The 23,179-nt window shown below is 41.3% G+C and overlaps 1 long non-coding RNA gene across 1 annotated transcript; it reads right to left on the minus strand.

Annotated features, from left to right (window-relative positions):
• Positions 1 to 712: 712 nt before the first annotated feature.
• LOC129050959 (uncharacterized) lies at positions 713 to 4,954 on the minus strand. Its single transcript, XR_008514898.2, has 3 exons — positions 4,504 to 4,954; positions 1,551 to 1,675; positions 713 to 1,117 (listed from the first exon to the last, which is right to left on the minus strand). It is a non-coding gene; the product is annotated as an uncharacterized LOC129050959 (long non-coding RNA).
• Between the last annotated feature and the right edge of the window lie 18,225 nt (positions 4,955 to 23,179).

The following is a 23,179-nucleotide window of genomic DNA, read 5'->3' on the forward strand; positions in this document are numbered from 1 at the left end:
AGCTGGGGAAGCAGCCACTGTGAGCACTTTGAGTAAAGTCAAATCCTTTAGTCTTTTTTCACTGTTCTTTTCATCCTCTGATTATCAAAGAGATATTCTCCACTGGTACTACCACAGCTTTAACACCTTTCTGATACAGAATAACCTCCCTTTTCATGAAGAATGAAAATGCCTAAGGTTCAGGGAGCCTTAGATAAGCAACCATTATTTTGATGGTTACTTCTTATTGGTGGTACTTGTTTCTTGACTGTTTCCTTTTATAAAAGTGATATAAACTTTCTTTTTAAAATAAATTTATTTTATTTTTAAAAAGTAAGTCTGCTTAAAAAAACAGGTAAATGATGGTACAAATAGTACTTAGACATGGCCAAAAATATCATAAAAGTGGTACTCAAATGAATGATGTTGGGAAAATGCTGAGTTAATAAGTACTGAACTGATTAAAGCAGGAGTTCTGTTTACAAATGGAAATCAGAAATTATATGTACTGTGCTAAAGCATTCACTAATTCCAACCTGATACCAGTATTGATTGAGTCTACTTCCTCACCCCTAAACTTAGCCTAGATAACTGAGTGTAGTGATGTTATGGGTCTATAAGCATAAGGAACACTTCTAAAAAATCAGCATAATATTTTTCATTTCAACACCCAGGGCACTGACAACCAGCCCCTTTCAATTGTCTGGAAAAAAAAATAGAGATTTTGTGTTTTCTGATTTTATTGAAGCCACCAGAAACCATCTGCACATATACCAGACATACAGGGTGACACCCATGACTCCAAATAGGCTGGCAAATTAGGCCAAGTGTATCTCTGTGTCTATAATTATCAATTGCAAATCCCAGAAAGATGTCTATAAAACAGAATCAGGAAGAAACAGGGTGCTCTCTCTCATCTCTCAGAGCAAACAACCATTGTTCAAGACCAATTAGCATGACTGGTGGTTGCCTCTTCCCGAAGGTTACACTTCCAGGCTGAGAGCATCTGCTGTACATTTCTTCATTTCTTTCCCATTTTGAGCAATTTGGTTCCTAAGCTCAGTTTCCTCGTGGCTTCCTGGAGCTCTGGTGACAAACCGCCATACTTTGTTCCTGTCCTTTAAGGCCCTGAAGGGCACTAGAGAACACACAAAATTTGTTTCTAATTTTGCATCTGCCAAAACATTCCTATAACAATACAAGCCTATAAAAATAGGATGCAACATCCCTCTAATTCCACAAAATAAACAAATCCAAAAGGAAATTAAACACAGTCCTTGAAAATGCAGCATAAATATTTTTACACTCATTCCCCCTTTCCTTCGCTGGTGAAAACTTGTCCCTGAATTATGATTTAAGATTGCATATTTATCCTTTATGTTTACAACAGATAATCATGACATAAGCCAATGAAAAGAAACACTAGGGCTTTCTTCTTCTTGGTTTCGTGTTTTGTAAAATGAAATGTCCCTTGGGACAGTTTAAGAGAATGTGGAATCCAATTTCCTCACTGGTGTTAGGAGTTTTATTTTTAACTCAACTACTCAAAATAATAGACATTCTCTACGTACCTTTATCCGCAGTTGGAGTACACCAGACATGAAGCAGAATTATCTTTCCATTTTCGTTTTTAGATAGTTCAGGGTAACTTAGAGTTCTGAATTCCTGAATCTTGGCCAAGGTGATGTCATTAAATCTATAATGAAAACAGTGTCACTGAGAGAATTAATTCATTATGGTGGAATTAAGTTAAATCCTTTATGATATGCTATTAAGCACCCACACTAACTTGCTTGCATCAACCTAAATGAAGCACATTCAAATGCAAAAAAGAAAAACAAGTTCCAACCTCAAACCTCATTGAATATTAGGTAACTTTCGAAGTTAAATTTAACTATTAAAAATATTTATAAATCTCATGGTATTTAAGACATCTTACATGTGTTGCAGTGGCCAAATACCTTGTGGTTTATATAACATCTTTGCCTGAGGGAGTATAACTTACTGTATAAATCATTATTTTGTGTTTTATAAATGTTTTTGCCTTATGACTCCTTTCCTGCAACAGCCAAATAGCACAAGAGCTGCCCAACATTTCATTAATCTTTAAAATATTATTATACTCAGTCCAGATATGATAAAAGTGTTGCCAGAGTTCGAAGTAACTTGATCAAGATTTTAAGGACATTTCTAATCCCCAAATTTACCATGTAATCAACAAATATTTACTTCGTTAGGTCCTGGAGAGAGAAATAAACAAATGGGTTCTATTCCCCATCCTCTAGAATTTTACAGTTCAGTCCAGAGCCATGACATATTCGTGTAAAAATCTATCCCCTTGAACCCATGCAGAAAAGGAAGAGCAATGTAACCATTAGCCATGTGCTTACAAGGGGCTATTTCTGCTTCTGACACCAAATTTCTGCTGAGTCCAGGGAAACTTCCCACTTCCTCTCTATATCCTGGCTCACCACATACTTATCTAGCATAATGACTGCCTTGAAGGGGGTTGGGTTTCTTAGAGGAAAAAAACTTACGATGGTGTTAAATATGAAAACTTGAATGTTAATCGTTTTTTTTTTTAATAAAGGTTACCACTTCAAAAATTAGGTCATTTCATGCTGGTGGAAAGAACATGCATTCTCATAAGATAACTGAAAGAAATCACAATTCATGTTCAAAGCATCTTGCTTCTGACACATGGCTGTTAAGTGACAAATGGAAATTTCCTGAGCTCAGTAAAACGACTTGACAATAGGCTGCATACAGTTTCTGTCAGAAAGCAGACTGTCAAAAAAAGTTGTAGCAATCATGCACCATCGTTAATGATGACCAGCCAAGCTCTTTGTCTGCAAAGACCATGGACCAAATATTGTCACAGTCAGTCATCGACTGTGCAAGACTCTTTTTGTACCAACCTTATGAAAAGAAATTTTATTTTTAAAGATTGGCTCTCATTACGACAAGTATTACCCCAAACGGTCGAAATAACAAAAAAGAATTTGAAGCCTAGCCAATGACCTGCCTGCTTTATACAATATTGATAGGACAACCCCCTGGGCAACAAAGGAATCTGATGGTGCCTTGGTTTTCTTTGTAATGAGATTTGGCCAGGATCAGGAAAATCATGTATTTATTTAAAATGGATAGCCTGACTGCTTCTCAAAAGGTTTGAAGTGGCTTGCAAAAACCAACCAACCAAACAAACAAAAAAAGCCAAGATGTTTTAAGACTTAAAAAATGTTAAGAGTACAAAAAAAAAAAGAAAAGAAATAATCAAATGCATTAGCAGCCCGGGCAAATGCATCTCCTTTAATTGAGCATTAAACAAACTTAAACGTAGCATTTCCTGTTGCAGAAGCAAGCAGGACTGAAACTTGGCTGGTGCACCACTAAAGCTTACCAGTTGTGTTTTCGGCTGGCATCCACTCCAACTGGATGATGCTCATGCTGTATTATATGTTAAATATTGTTATCATTATTCTAGGAGCCAGGCAGAGAATAGGCACTCAATAAATGGCAGCAGTTTTCAGTATTTTTCTCCTGCATTCCCAGCAGCCATATCACCTGCAGCATTCAGTTAGCATCCATTTGAAATACACAGAAAATATATTCATGTTTTCCCTTTAAGCAACTGCCTGTTAAGTGCCCTCTACCAGCAAAAGGAGGCAAGGACTTGATCTTTCTTGGGGCTCTATTTTCCTCTATAGGAGAAATGAGTACAAGAGGCCACAGCTTAATCGATGTTTACCAAAAATCTGACTTTTTGTTCCTAGCTGGGATTTTGCAACCACATTATAAATAACTTGAGTAACACACGAGGAGGATGCACCAATTCTAGTCCATTGCTGAATAGTGTGTAAACACTACGTGGAGTTTCTTTCATGTCCGCAAAAAAGGGGGGGGGGACACGTTTCTCTCCTTTTCTCAAATTTTCTTTATATTTAAGTTTCTCACCTCTGGAGGAGTGCATGGAGCTAATTGTGCATTTCCCTTGTGTGAATAAAGGACGGAGTGTCTGCTTTCACTTCAAATTGCTTGGCCCTCAATCAACATCACCATAAATGTGACATATGAATATTAAATCCAAATATTTTATTGGTGCAGATAAATATGATTTGTAAAAAGAGTCAAATTAACAATCCATTACATACTAATGGGCTCTAATCAATAAGTTTAATTTGACTAAAAGGAGAGGGGCGGGGCATGGGGGGGAGAAAAGAGACTCAATTACACCCAAATGGTGCCATTTAAAATTATAAAGGTGACTGACTTCTACAACTTTTCAGCTGTATTCTGACTTGGGGGCTTATGGACCCAACACCGGAGCTGTGTTGAAAGTGAGCATCTGTCTGTGGTTTACACTCATATTTCTAATTATTTTTCTTTAAAATGAACCACTGTAAATACAAAAAGTACTGAGAATAATGCAAACGAACAAGATCCCACAAAACAGAAAGAAAAGCATGTCTTTTAAAAGCCGTATTTGCTCCAGATTACTTTAGTAAAAATGAAACAACGCACATAAATCCGAAGTTTCTTTTGTCCCGTCTCTATCTTAGCCTTCTCTTTCCCTTCCTCTTTCTCCAGCGGCTGGACCGAATGTTGTATGTTTCCTTCTTGCCTTCATTTCTGTACTTTCACTACATCTAGAGGAATCCAGAAGCCATGGGGAGTAGCACTTGGTGTCTTTGTGAAATTCTGCAACTTGCTTTTTCCAACTGTCAACCTAGTTCATTCCTTTTAACTGTGATGTAGTATTCCATTATGTGATTCTGTCACTTCCTTTATTCTTTTATTTCTTTCTCATTCTCTTACTGATGGATGGTTACGTTGGATCACCTTACTGTAGTTATTCTGACATCAGTTAGCAGAAAGATGCCCAGGTCCCTGATTATTGAAGCAGATTTTAGATCCTTGGACAGATCGCAGCCTCACCTAAGGGAAGATCTACATCCCCTCCTCCAGGGCTCTACTGAGGGAGAACCAAGGTAGAAAAGCATGCCTTTCCGGCTGCTGCTTTTGCATTTTATACGGATAGCCGGCTCATGGCAATGTGACTCAAGCTGGCAGGGGCCTTTGAGCATCAAACGTGTCCTCTTTTCCCCCTACCTACTTCGGCTCCAGTTTTTCTCCCGAAGCCTAAATAAAGAAGGTAACAGACAACACCTCTATTGGCAGAGGCTTCTGCCTTTTCCGGCAGGCTGGCTGCAGCACATCCGTAATCCTTATGTCAGCCTGCACTCTAGCGTTGCCGGCCCGGTCCAGCATCTGACAGCCGCGAATCCAAAGCTGCCGGCCTCTCGTTTCTAAGCAGCAGCTCACAGCTCCAGCCGCCCTCCCGCAGAAGGGGAACAAAGCCCGGCGGACTATCTCACTATCTTCTGGGTGGCAAGGAAATCTCAATTATACACCCAAGGGATGTGGTTTGTGAAAAACTAGAAAGAATGTTTAAATTGTATACGTAAATTGTTTTGTTTTACAAGCTGGGGTAAATCAGCACATTTGCAGCCCATATTTATCTGATCCACTCCATAAGACTCTTTTTGAATGTCTGCCCTTGATGTGGGGTAGATGCCTATGCAAAACATAACCGACCCCTAAATTCAATTAGGGCATTGGGGGGGAAATGGAAATCTTGCTTTGGGGTTAGTCATGACTGCTGAGAACTTCTCAGAATAATTTCTTGGCTGTAACCGAAGATTGAAATCGAAGGATACGATTTCCAACGGATGCCGAGTAGTCAGAATGTTGGTTCGAGCTAGCCCCTTTAAGAAAAAGATGGTAAATGAAAGGCCTTCCTTTAATCTGATTTCTAGCTCATTAAAAAAAATTCTTTGTGTCACCCCCAGCATAGGATAGTCAACATTTATTGAGCTGGATATAGTATAATTAATGTTCTCTATCCCAATAACAACACGTGATGGAAGATGGGAATGTATCATTCCATGGGACAAACTTTAAATTGCAAAAAAAAAATACCCCAAGGAAAACAATATTTGAAAAGAGAGTGTTTTATTTTTATGCACCTTTTAGCAGCAGAGCACACCCCAGGGATGTGGTGGTTGAAGAAGTAGGAGTGTTTAAATTGTATATACACACTGTTGTGTTTCACAAGCTGGGATAAATCACAGATAGAGGTCATGGTGATCAGAAAAGTTTGAGGTGGTGTGGAACCTAAGCAGGAATAATCTTCTGGCTTTGACCACGGGCTACTGAACCCTAATCGCTGATAACAGCCGTCGAGCAGCAGAGAAACTCCACTTCATATCGATGTGGCATTTACTCTTTCAGAAAGCCCCCCACTCTGGCCGGCACTTATGGCAAGATAATTAATAGTCCCCTGAGTTATAGATTCTGAGCTAAAGGTAACAGTACATAATGGAAGTCAAGGTCACCCATAATACAGTAGCTTCTATAACAAAGGGGATTATTACTGCAATTACCGTCCTGTTAGAAAGATTTTATAAGTTTTCATCATTTTAATTCTTAAATCTTCCTCTTGCCAGTGAAGTTTAAACTCTCCGATTTATGATGGAGGAATAAAAGCCTCTCTCATCCCACCACAAAAGCTTTCTCTTTCGGAGCAACCTAGGTGGTTTCTAGTAAGGTCGATGAAAGAAAGACAGCCCCGTTTACCCACGAGGCCTTCAGAAAATCTCCCCAGGCAGGGCATGTCCGCTTTGTGTTGTCCTGTCCTGTGCCATGTCAGAATACTAAAATATACTCATACCCCTTATGAAGCATAATATTTTCAGCTTAAAATGAGAATATTTTCTAGTTTTGTTGATAACATTATTATTCATTTGCAGTTGATAGCATTTTTCTTCTCCTCTTGGAGCCAATGATTTTTTCCCCACTCATCCTCACCTGGTCTCAAACATGCTCAGAGGGCCTTGAAATGTTTGTCTCTGGCCTTTAGCCTGTTGCGTCCAGTGAAGATAACAGCTCTGTTTGCCAAGGCCTAAACTCAGGCCGAATGCCGGAGCACATTTTCCACCCAAACTGTTTAGTGGCTGAATTTGCTCCTGGCTGGAAAAACTCCAGTTCCCATCATACACATGCACACACACACACACACACACACACACACACACACATACACACAAGCTGTTTTAAAAGCGCTTCTAAAAAAAGAGCTTAGGTCTGAAAAATTGTAATTAATTTAATAAGACATCCTGCCCAGAGCAGATCAGCAGATCAGGAGCTATATGGGCTGTTTGGGTGAGCCCATGAGTGTGGTGACAGACAACATCACTCCAGTGCTTTCCGAAATGGTTTTGAGCTAACACAGCACGCATTTTTATGATCTGGACCATCTTGCTGTCTTTCTGCTCTGGACAAAAGACCGAGCAGACACAATCATCTTTTGAGAATGATGGCATCGTCATTGTCTGCATAGCAGGACTGTAATTAAGCACCAGAAATAGGACAGCTGAGAAGGGACAAAGAGCGGGGAAGGCAGGGGACTGCGAGACAGCATCATGGGGAGAGACTGCACCAAGATAGTAGCTGAAATCCAGTATCTGCACGGATGAGGTCATTCTGGGAAAGAGTATGTGTCCAGATGGAAAAAAACAAAAACAAAACGTGAAGTAGGCCAGAGGAGGAGAGGCCCAGAGAGCTGCTTAGTGTCTAGGGCCTAGCTTACATGCCCCCTCCTCCAGGCAGACCTCAGGGATGTCTCCTAGGAAAAATTATTCATGTATCAAATATTCACTAAGGGTCTGCTATGTACTAAGCATTGTTTTAGGTGCTGGAGATTCTCAGCAGTGAGTGAGACAAACCAGGTCACTGCCTTTGAGTTGATCCCAGATGGAGCCAGGTAGGTAATGATCTGGGAGGAGAGCCTTCCAGGCAGAAGGGACACCAAGGACTGTCTAAAGAAGGCCAGGGTGCTGGAGCTGAGAATGCTGGATAGTGGAAGAGGAGCTGCCATCAAAGAGGTGGGCAGGGCTTCCTCAGGTAAGATCTGTGAGCCCCAGGGGAGGAGCTGGAATTTTAGTTTAAATTCAAGAGCCTGCTGATGGAGGATTTTCAGCATGGGGCCCACAGGATCTTTTACTTGCATGGAGTCCTGTGACTTCACAAGGGCCCTTCCTTCCAGGCCTCTCTCCTCCCACCCAACACTTACACACAGTGACACCTGCAGCAGCCACCTCATCCACATGCAGAGACATGGCTGAGTTGAACCCATAGACTGTGAATGTCAGCTTACTCTGTGCTGCTAAACAGACCTCACTTAATGCTCAGCGGGTTCCCTAAAAGGCTGGTGGATGATGACAAATAAAGTAAGGGCTAATTCTGAGATTAAATGTGTTGGGAACGTTCAAAAAGAGGGACACCAATAATATCTTAATTCTCTTTGATTTTTCTGCTTTCATGGCTGATGAAGCTACAAAAATGTATTTCTCTCCAGAAATCAAAAAGTCATTTAATACCCACCCAACAGATCCCTTGTGGAGGTTGAATAAGAACATTTAGATAAAAGTGGAACACAGGAGTTCGTTGCAAAAATTCGTGAAGGAATGAATGATTTCATCATTGGTACATCAGAGGGCTCCAAGGGTTTTGAAGTGGGCGTAGATATCTTGATTTGGGACCTAAAGAAAGAGCGCTAGCTTATTCCAGCCCCAGTAATGCCCCTGAGTTATTACAGATCCTCTTTCAGGAATGAGTGGAATCATGGAGTCCAGCCCCAGCAGGAAACTGACACACAGAGAGAGGAAGGGACTGGCCCGAGGTGACACTGGCAAACCAGGCCTGGAATTCTACACAGTGCTCCTTCCAGTGTGCTCGGCTGCTTCCTTTTAGGATAAAGAAGGGAAGAAAAAATTGGCCCAGAACACACACCATTTGAACCCCTTAAATATTGAAGGAGGACTGGAAGGCAGGCAGACATCTCTCCCACTCTCTTTCCTGGTCCTGCGCTACAGACCACATATAACAAGGTCCTTTCAGTGGGGCACACTGGGCTCTGGGGTATCAGGGCATCGTCTACAAGAAGAGCGAGGGCCTTGGTTGGACACAACCCTTAGTTTCCTCATCTGTAAACTGGGCATAATTTTATATGATTTATAATCTGGTAAACTAACCTACTGTCTTATGTCCTGATAAATATAGAGAGTTATCACAGTGTCTGGCACATGATAAACCCTCCATAAATAGTAGCCATCACTAACATTTCTTATGATAGAAAATATAGAAAAATGCACAAAAAATCACCCATTACCCTGAAACTAGAGAGAACAAAAATTAATATTCTATAGATTATCCTTCCAGCCCTTCTTCCCCCAGCCTATATAATATATACGTGTACGTATATAAACACATACATACACACATATATTTACACATGCACATCCATATGTATGTGTGTATATATTTTATCGTACACATATTTTTCATAATTTCACATTATCTCATAATTTGTTAATAATACTCAAATTAATATTTTGAGTATATGTTAACCATTTCCTATGTCACAAAAATCTTCCAAAATATGATTTTTTCATGGTTCTTTTAACAAATCCCATTACTGGAGACTTCAACTTGTCAACTTTTTGCTATTACAATAAATCATTAGTAGTTATTTCTACAATAAACCTTTATAAATAATTCTGATAATTTCTTCAGGATAATTCCTCATTATGGATTTCCTGGGACAAAGGGCATGCATAGTTTTGAAGGTTTTGATATAAATTTCCAAATTGTTCTCCAAAATATTAAATCACTTCATTTCCTCCCAAGCAGCATAAAGGTGTGTGTGCTCACGTCTTCACCAACCCTGGGGATCATCACTTTAAATGCCTTTGCCTTTTTAGATAGGCCCAAAAGATTGCATCTTGTTGTTTAATATTGCATCCTTGATTGCAATGAAGGTTGAATCTTCATCTGTATTTATTCCCTTATGAACTGCCTGGTTAAGTCTATTTTTCTACTGGAGTGCTTGTCTAAGTTCAACTAATATGTCCCAGATGAACAAATGTATAAGAGGATGCTGTATAATTGGAATGCTAATGTTTTGTCACTGTATCTACTGAAATATTTTTCCCATATTGTCCTTTGGTATCTTTTAGTATCTTAATCAAAATCTTGGAAGAGTGTGATCTAGGCATGATGTCCCTCTGGTCCTGACATTCTGTCATTGATGACTAAGCAATCTCATTCATGTTCATTCCTGTTTCTAAGACTGTTTCTCCATGCAGGGCAAAAGCCACTCCAGTAGGGCTTCAGTTTCCTGACCATGAGGGCTCTTCTCACATCACACCAGAGTACTTCTCGGGGCCCCAGTGCCAACCACTGTTTAATAACAAAGTTCTTCGGGGCCTGTCCCTGTTGCAGCTTGGACTCTCCATTTTCTAAGCGCAACATCTACATTCAGTACCCAAAAGCTCTGGTGGGTCACAGACCAGGAATATTGTCTTCGAATAAAGTGAGGGCATGGGGCAAAGGAGAGAGAAAAGAAAGCGCAGCTAGTTTTTTTTTTCAAAGCAACCTAATTTAAGTGTAAAAATCAACTTTTCTCTAAACAATGTGTCAACAACCTGAGAGCTGTGAATGATGGTGCTAAAGCTGGGCAACATGTGAGGAAAAGCTTTTATCAAAAGCCCAGGGGGAAGCTGGCTCCGTGCTTGCAGAGGACATTCCTGAACTGGATGGTTCACCCACCACGCTATGCCTTACATTCTTCCAGATCTTCATTGTCCCATCTGCAGTTCCTGAACAGGAGCCACGTGCCTTCAGCCAGTGTCACGGACTCTGGCTCATTTTGCCTGACCCCGTGCTCCCCAGCTTCCATTCTTTCTCCTTCTAGTAATGGGGCTGCCAGTTCCCTCTGGCAGTTTCCCATTCTTGGTTCATGTGTGTTTTGGGAGACGTTGATACTCAGGTGGGGATTTGACGCACGCCTGGCCAATCAGAGCTTGTGCTCTCAGCTGCCCTTGCAGGGTTGGGCGAATGATGCAATTCAGGCTAATAAGAGTCAAGAATCTTTTGACCTAGACTATCTTTGACCCAAACTATCAGGGACAAGAGCCCTCCCTTCCACTAGGCCAGTATGGTGAACGTGGAGGTCTGGAGCATGGAGGTCTGGAGGTCTGATTATCTTGCCACCCTAGGATCCAACAGACAGAAGCAAAGTGGAGACAATGGGACTGAGTCCTGAGGACATTATTGGGCCCCAGATCAAGCCATGCCTGAGGCCCATGGTGGGACTTTTTAGTGATGTGGGTCAATCAACTCCCTATTTTGGCAAAAGCCCTTTTGAGTCATTTTCTGCTGTTATCGTGGAAGGAGTCATGATTAACACAGTCTATTCCAAATGTTAGATCCCTGCCTTGAACAGATGAATTGTGGATATCCAAATCCAGCCAGGGTTCCAGGCTTCACAGCTAAGGGGGGCATTGGCACTGCAATGAGCTCTTAAGACAGAGACCAGGAAACATGCATGCATGGAACAGTTGATGAAACACAGGGGGTGACTTCAGGAAGAAGTGACAGCCTGTTGTCACGCAGACCTGGCGGCATAGATGATTGGATGAAGACCTTTTAGAGATAGATTTTATAATTCAGTGTAAAGAAAAGTTACTGACTCTCAGATGTGAGAAGGTAATGAGCTCCCTGCTCGTGGAAGCATTTAAGTGGAAAGTACCTAAAGGGTTAGGTCATTCAAAGGATTGAAGCATCAGGTGCAGCTGGGACCAGACGCCCTGTACATCCCTGCCATCCCTGAGTTTACAGAGTCTGTTTTCAGGATGAAGATGTTAGTGTTTGAATCAAGTCTTCCTTATTTGTGACCCAGCTTCTCCAGTGGGGAAATCATGTTTATGAGAGTCAAGTTGCTATGGAGATGACTGAAAATGATAGACGCAATGTTTAAACCAAAGCAACAGAGAAATTGCTTTTCGAGTGTGGACCCTGAACCCCCACCTGAAACCTTAACCACGTCTCCTGTTACCTGCCACTTACATACACATTGAGGGCCTCCTCTAGAGGGAACTTGGCTGCCAGAGACCCAGTCACAGGCTGGGTAGGGCAGGGAGCAGAGTTGACCTCTGGACATTGCTGAAGATTGGCCTTTGTGAGGGTCAGGGGCCCCGGCTGGGGGTTCTGCTTAAGGGTTCTTCTCTTGGTTCATTCCTACTAAATAGGGAATCCTCCATTCTGCAGCTATTCTGTGTCCATCTCCTTGTAACCCAGAACCACCTGTTTATTTCTAAAAGGGAAACTGAGTCACTGAGTCGCCCATATTCTTTACAGAAATGTTCTTGCTGTATCTCTTTTAAGATGTTGCTATATATTTTTTTGAAATGTTAAAAACCACCATTGTGTTCATATTTAGGGAATTATTTTGAGAATCATTTAATATTAAAAATAATTTTTCTAGTTAATGGTGTTTGTTTTTTCTAGATTGTTGCTTTTAAAGTGTATGTGTGTATGTGCTTCGTTGCTGTGGTTGAAATTCAGTTCAAGTTCGTGGAAAAACAGTTTCTAAAATACAGATTAGCTGTTTACAGCCTTTTTAAAGGGATATATCCAGTGCACCACACCAGCCATACCTGAACTACAGGGGTTTTTATGACATTTTTGTGGGCCTGATACAGCCATTGGGAGGAAGCTGTCTTTTTAACTAAATTTTCTTAAAAACAGAAATTATAAGTTTTCCTCTTATCTCAACATCTTCCACCTCTCCCTTTTCTGTTAGTAATTTCCCCCTTCTCCCCTCATTTGGGTAAATATTTCTCGTGCCTAGAACTCTTATGATCCATAATCCACCAAAAATAAACCGTGCAGATGTTTTTTAAATGGGCCAAAATGGACACTTTCAACATCTCATTCCCCAGGGTATTTTATTGTTGATTTTTATTTAGGGAAAAAGATGTATCATCACTTTTGGCAATGAAACCAAGGCTATTGCCTGCCTATAAAAGCAATGTCCTGGTAACACTGACATGAACACCTTGTGTGAGTGAACATGGTAATTAGAAAACTTTCCCTAAGATAAAATGCCAAAATGCCAACATATTAACAGTGCCATCTCTAGGGTGAGAGAAACATGATTAATTTCTATTTTTGTTTTTTACACTTTTCTGGGCTTTGGATTATCTATAGTGATTGTGCACTAGTTTAAAAAATAATTTTAATTCAAGAACAAATGCATGACTACGCATTCCTAGAAAAACATTATAGCATGAGGTTAAAGTCTCCTTTGACCCTGCTCCCTTCCACACTGGGTCCCTCTCCAGAAAGAACTACTATTATCAATTTTATGTGTACCCTTCCAGACCTTTCTTTTATTAATTTACACACATGCACACACATCTGTCCATATGCATTTATGTATTTCTTAAAAATCAAGGGAAAAAACAATGAATTTGGTGAAAGTATAGTCTACAATACTTACAAATGTTTTTCATGAAGCAAGAAAGAGTTTTAAAGACTTCTTAGTGCAACTCCCTCACTTAACAAACGCCGCACTCAAGAGCTCTCGCACGCCTCTCTTCTCATGAAGCCGCCCCGTGATGGGAGCCACATTTTGATATGTGGGTCTTCAGACGAGCAGGCAGATGTGTAAATACTCGTCTCCCAGGCCTGAGTATGATTTTTAATAATCGAATATGGAGCTCGAGCCAACATTTTATTCAGGCACTAAATTTAAAAGTGGAGCCAAGAGACCTTAAAAAATTTATGATTCCACAAATGCAGGGAATTTTCCTGCAAGATCGCTATCTTAAAACTAAAAGCGTAAAACCAGCCTTGGGTGGCTTGGCCCTCTTTCCTGAGCTCCAGCTCAGGGGTGTTCTTGTGTCTCTAGTGAGCTGCCTGGACTAAGGCCCTCCAGACGGCTTGGGCGGGGGATCCTCATGCCCACTCCCACCCCTATCCCTGCCTCAGACCCAAGGAGGCCTCCTGAAGCCTCTTGGCTCTGTTATTGCCCCTCTCCCTTTCATACAACCCTTGGAGTGATCACCTGAGTGCCCTGTGATAAAGATAGCATTTTGACTTGAAAGCATAATTGCTGACACACATTACTGTTTCCCCGGAGGACATCAGTCCAGACAAATCCTCTACAAACCTAGGACAGCAAACTTGGCAGTTTATGATGGAAGCCTGTGTGTAGCTTGCGGTCTCCCTGGTGAAGTAGCTCTGTCTCCTTTTTAGGACTCAGGTCCAAACACCTGCCACGCCAGCAACAGCCTCAACCCTTCCCCCTCTGCTCTCCCTGACCCAGGTGAAAAGCAGCAGCTGCTGACTGCTGGCACTGCCCATCCCATCCTGCCATGCCCATCACCAGGATTCAGACCTCAAAGGCTTAGGTGAAGCTCTGCTCGCCCACCGCACCATTTGGAGATTCCAGGGAATGCAGCAAACCCCTCCAAGATGAGGCACTGAGGACTGGGGGCCAGGGGATGTCCCTCCACCTCAGAAAGGAGAAGACCGACGGAAACTTTCATGGGAACTTGTGTTTGCCAGGTCTCATTTGTTCATTCATTCAACAAATATTTATGAGCGCCTACTATGTGCCCAGCACAAACCAATATACCTCAGGTGGTAATAAGCTCAAGAAAGAACAATAAAATGGGGCAGAGGGGATAGTGAAGACAAGGGGGTGGAGTTGCTGTTTTATAAGTGGTGGTCAGGGATGGTCTTAATGTTTGAGTGACATGTAAGCAGAGACTTGGAGGAAGTAAGGGTGTGAACCACGTGTGGAGATCTGATGGACTCACAATCTAGGCAGGGGAACAGCTGTGCAAAGGGCCTGAAACAAGAGTGACAGAAAAGAAAGCCTGGCCAGAGCAGGACAAGTGAGGGAGACAGTGGGTGGAGCTGAGATTGAAGAAGCGTGGGGAGGGGATATTTTATGGTCTTGCAGACCATTGTAAAGATCTGACTTTCCCTCCAAGTAAGAGGAGACACCATTGGAGGGTTTTGATCAGAGGAATGACATGATCAGATTCAGATTTTTGCAGGAGTATTCAGACTCTTCATTCTAAAACAGACCGTGGTAAGAAGGGAAGGAGAGACCCATTAGCTGGCCATTGCTGTCATCCAAACAAGAGGTATTGGTAACTTGGACCAGGTTGGTCAGAATTTAATTTTGGATGCCTTTTATACATTCAAGTGGAGATGCTGAGTAGGCAATTGGGTATATGAATTTGAAGTTCAAGAGAGAATTCTTACTTGTCTAGGGATATATTTTTAAATGGTATTTAAAGCCATGAGACTGGATGAGTAGCCAGAGAAGAAAATTACCAAAGGCATGAATATAATAAGAAAAGAAAACAGAAAAAGGGAGAAGAAGAGAGGGAAGAGGAAGGATAAAGAGAAGAGAAGAGGGAAAAGAAGAGGCCTGAGGACTGAGCCCAGAGATGCTTCAACATTTAAAGACTGGGGAGATATAGAAGACCTCCCATTAAGACAGAATTACTATTGAGTTGGGATGACATCCAGGGCAATGTGATAGTCTAGAAGCCAAGAAAAAAAAGTGCTTTCTGAAGAAGGGAATGATCAACAATGCCCAACAGTGCCCAACACGGTGAAGAGGAAGAAGTTGACTAAGATGAAGATTTGACCACGGGATTTAGCCACATGAATGTCATTGGTGACCTCAACAAGAGCTTTCTCAGTGGAAAGGAGCCTGATTGGAGTGGGTTCAAAAGAGAATGAAAGGAACTGAAGTGAAGATACTGAGAATAAATGATTATTTTAAGGAGTTTACTTTGAAACTCATAACCTCAAATCATGGTGTGGCAAAAAGACACTTAATACCTGCATGGACTTCCATGGAAGGGCACAAACCAGCTGCTCATTAGGCACTGCATCTCCATGTGCCTACACCTGAGAATTTTCTATGTATAATAAGTATTTTTAAAAGAATTAAAGAGCATTGGCCTGGCGTGGTAGCTCACGCCTGTGGTCTCAGCACTTTGGGAGGCCGAGGCAGGTGGATCACGAGGTCAAGAGATGGAGACCATCTTGATCAACATGGTGAAACACTGTCTCTACTAAAAATACAAAAATTAGCTAGGCATGGTGGCATGTGTCTGTAGTTCCAGCTGCTCGGGAGGCTGAGGCAGGAGAATCGCTTGAACCTGGGAGGCAGAGGTTGCAGTGAGCCAAGATCATGCCACTGAGACTCCGTCTCAAAAAAAAACTCCTATTACACAAATGAAATTCACCCAGTAGCAGTGAATGTCCTCTGCCCAACACACTCCTCATGCCTGGGATTTGGAGGATTCTGTAACTCTCGCTTAAACTTGTAAAGGTTATTGAACAGTCTGACTCCTTTCCAGATCAATAAGGAAAGAAAAAGATCTGGTTTTCAACAATTCATCTGGAAAAAAAAGATTCATGGTCCAGGTGTAATGCTTTTTACTATTATTTTTAAAATTGTTTCAAGGCTACAAAGTATAATGTTTTCACATGCGTCATTCCATTTGATCTTCATAGCTATATAAGATGGGCAGGAATTATTATTTCCATTTCACAGAAGAAGAAACAGATATTCAGAAATATTCATGACTTGTCCAAAGTTATTCAGAAAGTGGATGGGGACCCTTCATGTAGTACTACTTCTTCTGGCTCCTAAAACCATGTGGATTCCTGGGCTTCCCAATGCGTGCCTGCTATGGGATGGATGCTCACGGCACGGAATCTGAGGCAAAGAACCAAAGATTTTCTCATTGGATGTTTCCCCTGAACCACATGGATTTCTTTCACATAACAAGGTGGCTGCCTTTGCCCAAATCTGTACCATGGGTCGACCGGGAGTGAGCATGAAAAACCATCTCTAAGTGCCTCTGAAGGGTTTGAAAAAGGAAATAGAGCCTCACCTTCTTAGCACTTCACCTGACCAACTTGTTTGTCCTTGTCTTTTACAGTGATGGTTGTCAAGACCTCCCACTAACAATTTGGAAAATAAGTCAAACACAGTGTTTTCAATCAGAGCCTTGATAGACCACTGCACTATTCTGATGGAAGGCTGCCAGGCATGCAACATCCTAACGGTAATAGGTCCATGCTGTCTTCGACCTCACATCCAGAGTTCTCGGTTTGGAATAGTATTAATGTGCAGGCATTGAGTGTTGGTTTATTTTAACCGACCAGCAACAGCCATTGTGAAGCACAAGTGAGCAGACACCCACAAGGAGGAGGAAGTTCAGAAACTAACTCAAATTTGCATATTCATTTGTTTGATAAAGGAGGTATTTCCAATAAGTCAGGAAATTAATAATGATTTAATGAAATTGTAGGGCAGAAATTGATTAACCATTTAGAAAATACAAGGTTAGGCTTCACCTCACTTTCCAGGTCCAAATAAATATCAGTCCAATTAAAGACACAAATGTAAAACTAAAAAAAAAATAAATAAACCAGATGATAGGGAGCTTTTTATCTGAACTTGAACTGGAGAGGATCTTTGCAAACATCCACACAGGGAAAGGTGGTGCATATGAAAAGATTAATGATTTGACAACTTAAATATGCTCATGTTTTTGTTAAAATACAGTCCTGTTCCCTTTGGCCTTTCTTCACCCTCATTGTTAAAATCCATTTTTCTTTCCTTCCCTGTATCCCTAAGGCCTTCCTCCATCCAAGAAGGAACAAGGGAGAACTCTGTGCTGCTCATCCTGAGAAAGGGAAGCCAGAAATCCAGGAAAGGGAAGCAGATTACCTAGGAACAAAAAGCTTGAGAGTAGCCAACAGCTAGACGGCCTGGGTTTAAATCCCACCTCTGCCACTTACTAGCTGTGTGGCCTTGGGCAAATAACTCCCCCTCTCTGAACTTTAGTTTCCTCATCTATAAATGAGGAGAGAAATGATGCCTGTCCTGTCATCTTGTTCTGAGGACTAAATGAGTTAACCTGTAGTGCTGGGAAAAGTGCCAGCTCTGCAGTAAGTTCTCTGTAACCATTAAGTTTACTACTAGACTAAGATCAGACTTACCTTACCCTAGAGGATGGGGACTGGCTTACACATGTCTTCATCACAGCAATAGGTGCTGGGCCAGCAACAAGCCCTCAATAAATACTGATTTTAGATAGAAACTGAGTAACTGTGTATAGTACTTGGGACATTCCTTTTAGATCTATTATTTTCTGTTAGCCATACGATAACATTGGGATGTAAACAGGCTAAGTATGATTGTGTACCCATTTCAAAGAGGACAAAACTGAGATGTGAAAAGCCTTGCCTAGGGCCACAGAGAGTTGGAATTAGACTCAAATATTCTGGCTTCTCCAGTATACTTTTACACCCCAACCTAAAACTACACTGAAACCTTAACCCTGCCACCCACCAAACAAACACTAGCCATGATGTGCTTGTTCTTGTCTCCAAAATTGTCCATTTATGAGCTTATCCTGTACCCAATCCAGAGCTACGTGCTGTACATGCGCCATCTCACTTAATACTTGGAGCAATTCCACAGAATCGACTTTATTGCCTCCATTTTACCCATAAAGAAACCAAGGCCTAGAAGGGGTAGGTAAGGAGCCCAAGGTCACACAGGGACAGAAGGAAATCCCTATTCAAATGAGGCCTGTGTGATGACAAAGCTGAGCTTCCTCACCACTACTGGAAGCCAGGGTCGGAACTGAAAAGCTCAAGGCCCAGACCGCTCCTTAAAGTGGTTCATCATCCATCCTGGGAGGATGACATGACACAAAATAGACGGCATCAGGATTTAGACCCAGGCTGACTGACTTAGGGGCCTATACTTTAGTTCCTATGCTACCATCCAGTTAGTCCCCAGAAAATAATACTAAAATACTAGTACAGAAATAAATCATTATATACCTACTAAGGACAAAAACACGGGGCCAGGTTATATAAGAACCACAGAGGGACCCATAGTTTATTAATGCACCAATAGATTCAACCATTGTATGTTTAGCACCTGCTATATGCCAAGCACCATTCTAGACATCTAGTGACATAAGCCACATGCTACCAGAGAGTTTGCAAAAAGATCAGGAGGAGGAGACAGAGAGTTAGGCAATAAGTTAACTAGCAATTAAAGATTAAAATAATAGTTCAGATAAGGAGGGTGTTGGTTTCATGGCTCCAGGAAATAGATCCATGGTTTCTGCCCTCAAAACACTTAAGACCTTTTTGAGAAGACAAGACACACAAATCATCAACAGATAAGTTCAAAGGCAAAAGTAGGTGGTATAGATGACTGCAGGAAGACAGTCATCTAGAAAATGATGACTAAATTGCCAACGGAGGGATTTGAACAAACCATGATTCTGGAAGGGTTTGTGGGATTTGGGAAGCTAGGGAAGATTCATGCAGGCTCCAGAGCCTTAGCTGGCAAATCTGTGGCTTACGGCCATAGTTAGGTATTATTTTTCAGAGTTTAAATGAAAAAAAAATTCCCACTAAAATAAAATAATAGAGGAAAGATAGTGTCCTCCTGGCTTCTCCTCCTTCCTCCACCATCCCCACCTACATAAATTCTTCACATTGTCACTCACCTCTTTCCTGGATTGCCTGGATCCCCATGTCTCATGGAAATTGAGGCAGGGAATAATTATGAAGATATGTTCCCTTCTTCCTGCTCACTCCCTCCTCAAATCACTCCTGACCCCACTGTAAGAAGACAATATTGAAAATACTCAAAAATAACCCCACTAAAAACATGAATCAAAAAGTCACGGCTCATGGACATGTTTTTAAAATTGCTTAGTTGCATGCAAGTCCCTTTAGTGCTCGAAGGACTTTAATAAAATTGATTTTCTGAGCATAGCCTTTTAGCAGCTACTGTATAAGCTTGAAATATGAACGCTTCATTGTCGAAAAGTGTTTCATTTTTGCCCTGTTACTAATGATGAAGGGAAAGTGTGGGTTTGGAATTCTCCATGGCTGACATTCTCATAATTAAATAGTGTTAATAATAAAGCTTTGCAGATTTTAAACAAACTGGCACAGAGGTGGAACGGTTTGCCGTATTTCATTTAGAGACCACAGCAATTAGCCCTTAATGAATAGTACACAGCAACATATAAGGGAGTTATTTCTACACATCGTTCATTTGCCAAATCACAAAAGGCGACATTTTCATTCTGCTGATTGAAAATGATTCTCAGGATTTCTTCTGAAGGCCTCTTAAGTAATTGCATTGTGAAACTTAAATAAATAAATAACAATAAAGAGAGGAACGTTAATTGCTTTTAATATCTACGGTCTAATTTCAGCTTAGCACAGTAAGAACTCTGAATCTCAAGCTCTACAACAATGGATCAAAAATAGAAGGCTCATCATGGTTGATATATTTAGATGCTGATGTTTTTGTTTTATAATTTTAGGAGAGATTTTGTTCCCAAGTGCATTGTTAGTCGTCTCTGTGAACTGGCATGGGGGTGTTTTTATAGAGGACTCTTGGGTGGGGTGACTGTGAAGTTGTTGCCAAAGGAAAATGACAATGCTTATCTGAAGGTGAGACAAGAGAAAGAACTGTTCAGCTGTCAAGGTCGTGAATGACAAAGGAAGGGTTATCCTTGTAGAGTCTGCCCTGAGGCTTTTAAAGAGCAGGATAAATTATTTTTTAAGGTTAGGTGGGCTCTGGAACTATTTTTACACACTTGAAAATAGTATTTCTTATCTTTGAGTTTCAGTGATCTCATCTGCAGTGAAGGAAGGAGAAAGAAGAAATAGTGTCTTAGCTAGACAAATCCTAAAGTCACCTCAGTGCTGTGGAACACACAGATTCCCCATTTCTATATGGGATTTACTGAATTGGAATTTCTGAGGAAAGGGCTTAGGAATTCTGCCCTTTGAGAAAATGATTATGAGTATCTGGTAAACTTGGTAAAAACTTACTAAGGGAACCTTTGAACGCTTCAATTCCATGACTGTGGACAGAGGCAAGGCCAGCCATACTTTGAAACAGAGCATTGTGGGAGATAGCGGGTGCTGCCTGCAGTGATGGTCACTTGAGGAACTCACAGGCCCCCAGCCTAAAAGATCTCTTCCAACCAGTCTGACACAGTGCTGCAAACGTCCCCAGCAAGGGACAATTTACCCTTCAATGTAACTCATAAATGAGCAAGGGTCGTAAACAGCAGGACTGAGGAATGGTAAGTTAAAAAAAAAAAAAAAATCTGCATGGAAAGTCAACTGAGGACAAGAGTGGGTTAGGAGGTGGCACAGAGACTCCCATGGAGGGATCAGTACTCAGTACAGTAGAGTACAAAGACAGGTGAATGGATAATCAGAAGATCAAAATTGCACTCTTTACTGTACCATTAATTCCTTAGTGATGCTGGGGGTCTGTGTCCTTTCTGGGTCTCAGCTTCCCCAGCTAGAGGATGAAGTGGTTGAAGTAGGTGCCTAGGGCCCCTTCAGGCTGTGATATTACAGCTCACAGGGCCTGGCAGCTTTGCCAAAGGCTCATCCTGATTTCTGCTTTGGGCCATGTAGCCTAATTCTGCTTGGGAGTAAAAGTCTAAGTAAAGCACTTTTCTTTGGCCCTCTAGTGAATTCCAGGATGGATATAACTGGAGTGGGCCAACTCCAGGGTGGTCAATGCTAAGTTCACCTCCAGGGGTTGTAGGAATTAGACACAGTCTTAAAAATTAAGAAAGAAAGCAGGATTTTAAAAAAAAAAATCCTGGTCTCTCCAAATAAAGAAAAATTTAAAACAACCTAATATAAACACCTGTCACTAGAAACAATCTACTTTTTAAATTTTTTAATCTTGTACTACCATTTAACCTTTTTCCCAATGCTCTTGCAGATTCATTAGTACGACATGGTTCATATAACCCAGAGCACCTAGCACAGCAGGTGTTCAATGTATGTCAGGTGAACTAATTGATATATTAGTAATTTATTTGGTGTTTCACTGTTCTAAATGTTTTTCATGCATTTTATCCTTTAATATGCATAATCATCCTTTCAGGTAGTATTAGTAGGATGAGTGGGATTATTGCCCCATTCTTCAGGCACATTCAATCCTAAGCATGTTCTCTTAATGACTGGGTACCCTGCCTCTTTCTGCCATCAGTCCTAAAGTTGATTCTCAAGTGGTTATTCATAACATCATAAAACCATAGGGATGAAAGGGAACTTTGGAAGTCATCTCGTTCAAACCCTTTATTCAGCAGAAAAGCAACTGAGCACATTGCCTCATTCTAAGCCATGCAGGAAGTCAGCAGAAAATCCAGGACCAGACTTAAATCCCTCCTGGGCCAGTTGAGGGCCTTCTCAGAATCCTGAACCAGGCAGCAGATTTTTCAGTCTGTAAAGGAAAGGCAAATATAAGGAATAGACTAAGAAATTGGAAGTTGGAAGAGTTCACATAGGCCACTTGGAATTCCTTCAGCAAATTTGTCCTAAGACAAACATACCTGAAGGCCTAGGTGGAATGAATCATACTCAATTCCAGCTTGTCCAGTCCATAAATAGCTGAACAACTACCAGAGAATCAGACCCAACTGATGCCCTAGTGAGGGCCTTATGTTTCAACACAAATATCCTAGAGGAGACTTTTTCCGCCTCCAGTAGGATCTAGAAGTGAACCCGAGTTAATTCCAGCCTATTCTCTAAGCATGGGAGCCAATTATAACATCACATTCCCCGGGCCTTCTGTGATTGGTTCAGAGATGGACAAGCAATCTCATCAGAGCCACTGAAATTTCTCCTTAGATTCTTGGGAGAAAGTCCACCTGCTCTGTTTTGCCAGATTTGACCCAGGGTAGTACCTAATACAAGTGGAGTCATTCCATATTTGTCCTTTTGTGACTGGCTTGTTTCACTTAGCATAATGTTCTCAAGGTCAACCATGTAGAAACATGTGTTAGAATTTCCTTCCTTTTAAAGGCTAAATACTATTCCATTGTATGTACATACAGAGTCCTCATGAGTGGGATTAGTATCCTGACAAGAGACAAAGAGACAGAAGAGCATGCATTCTCTCTCTCCCTGCCATATGAGGATACAAGAAGACAGCCATCTGCAAATCAGGACACAGGCCCTCACCAGACACCACATCTTCTAGCATCCTAGTCTTGGACTTAGCCTCCAGAAATGTGAGAAATAAATGTTTGTTTTTTTCAAGCAACCCAGTCTACAGTAATTTGTTATAGCAGCCTTGAAATGACTAAAACAGTGTATGTGGCTATTGTTAGAATAAAAGCACAATGCTAGCAGGAAATATCACTGTCACTACCTAGTGTTAATATTTCCTTCACAG

This window comes from Pongo abelii, chromosome 18 (genome assembly GCF_028885655.2).
Source record: "Pongo abelii isolate AG06213 chromosome 18, NHGRI_mPonAbe1-v2.0_pri, whole genome shotgun sequence".
In the NCBI taxonomy this organism is placed as follows: Eukaryota; Metazoa; Chordata; class Mammalia; order Primates; family Hominidae; genus Pongo; species Pongo abelii.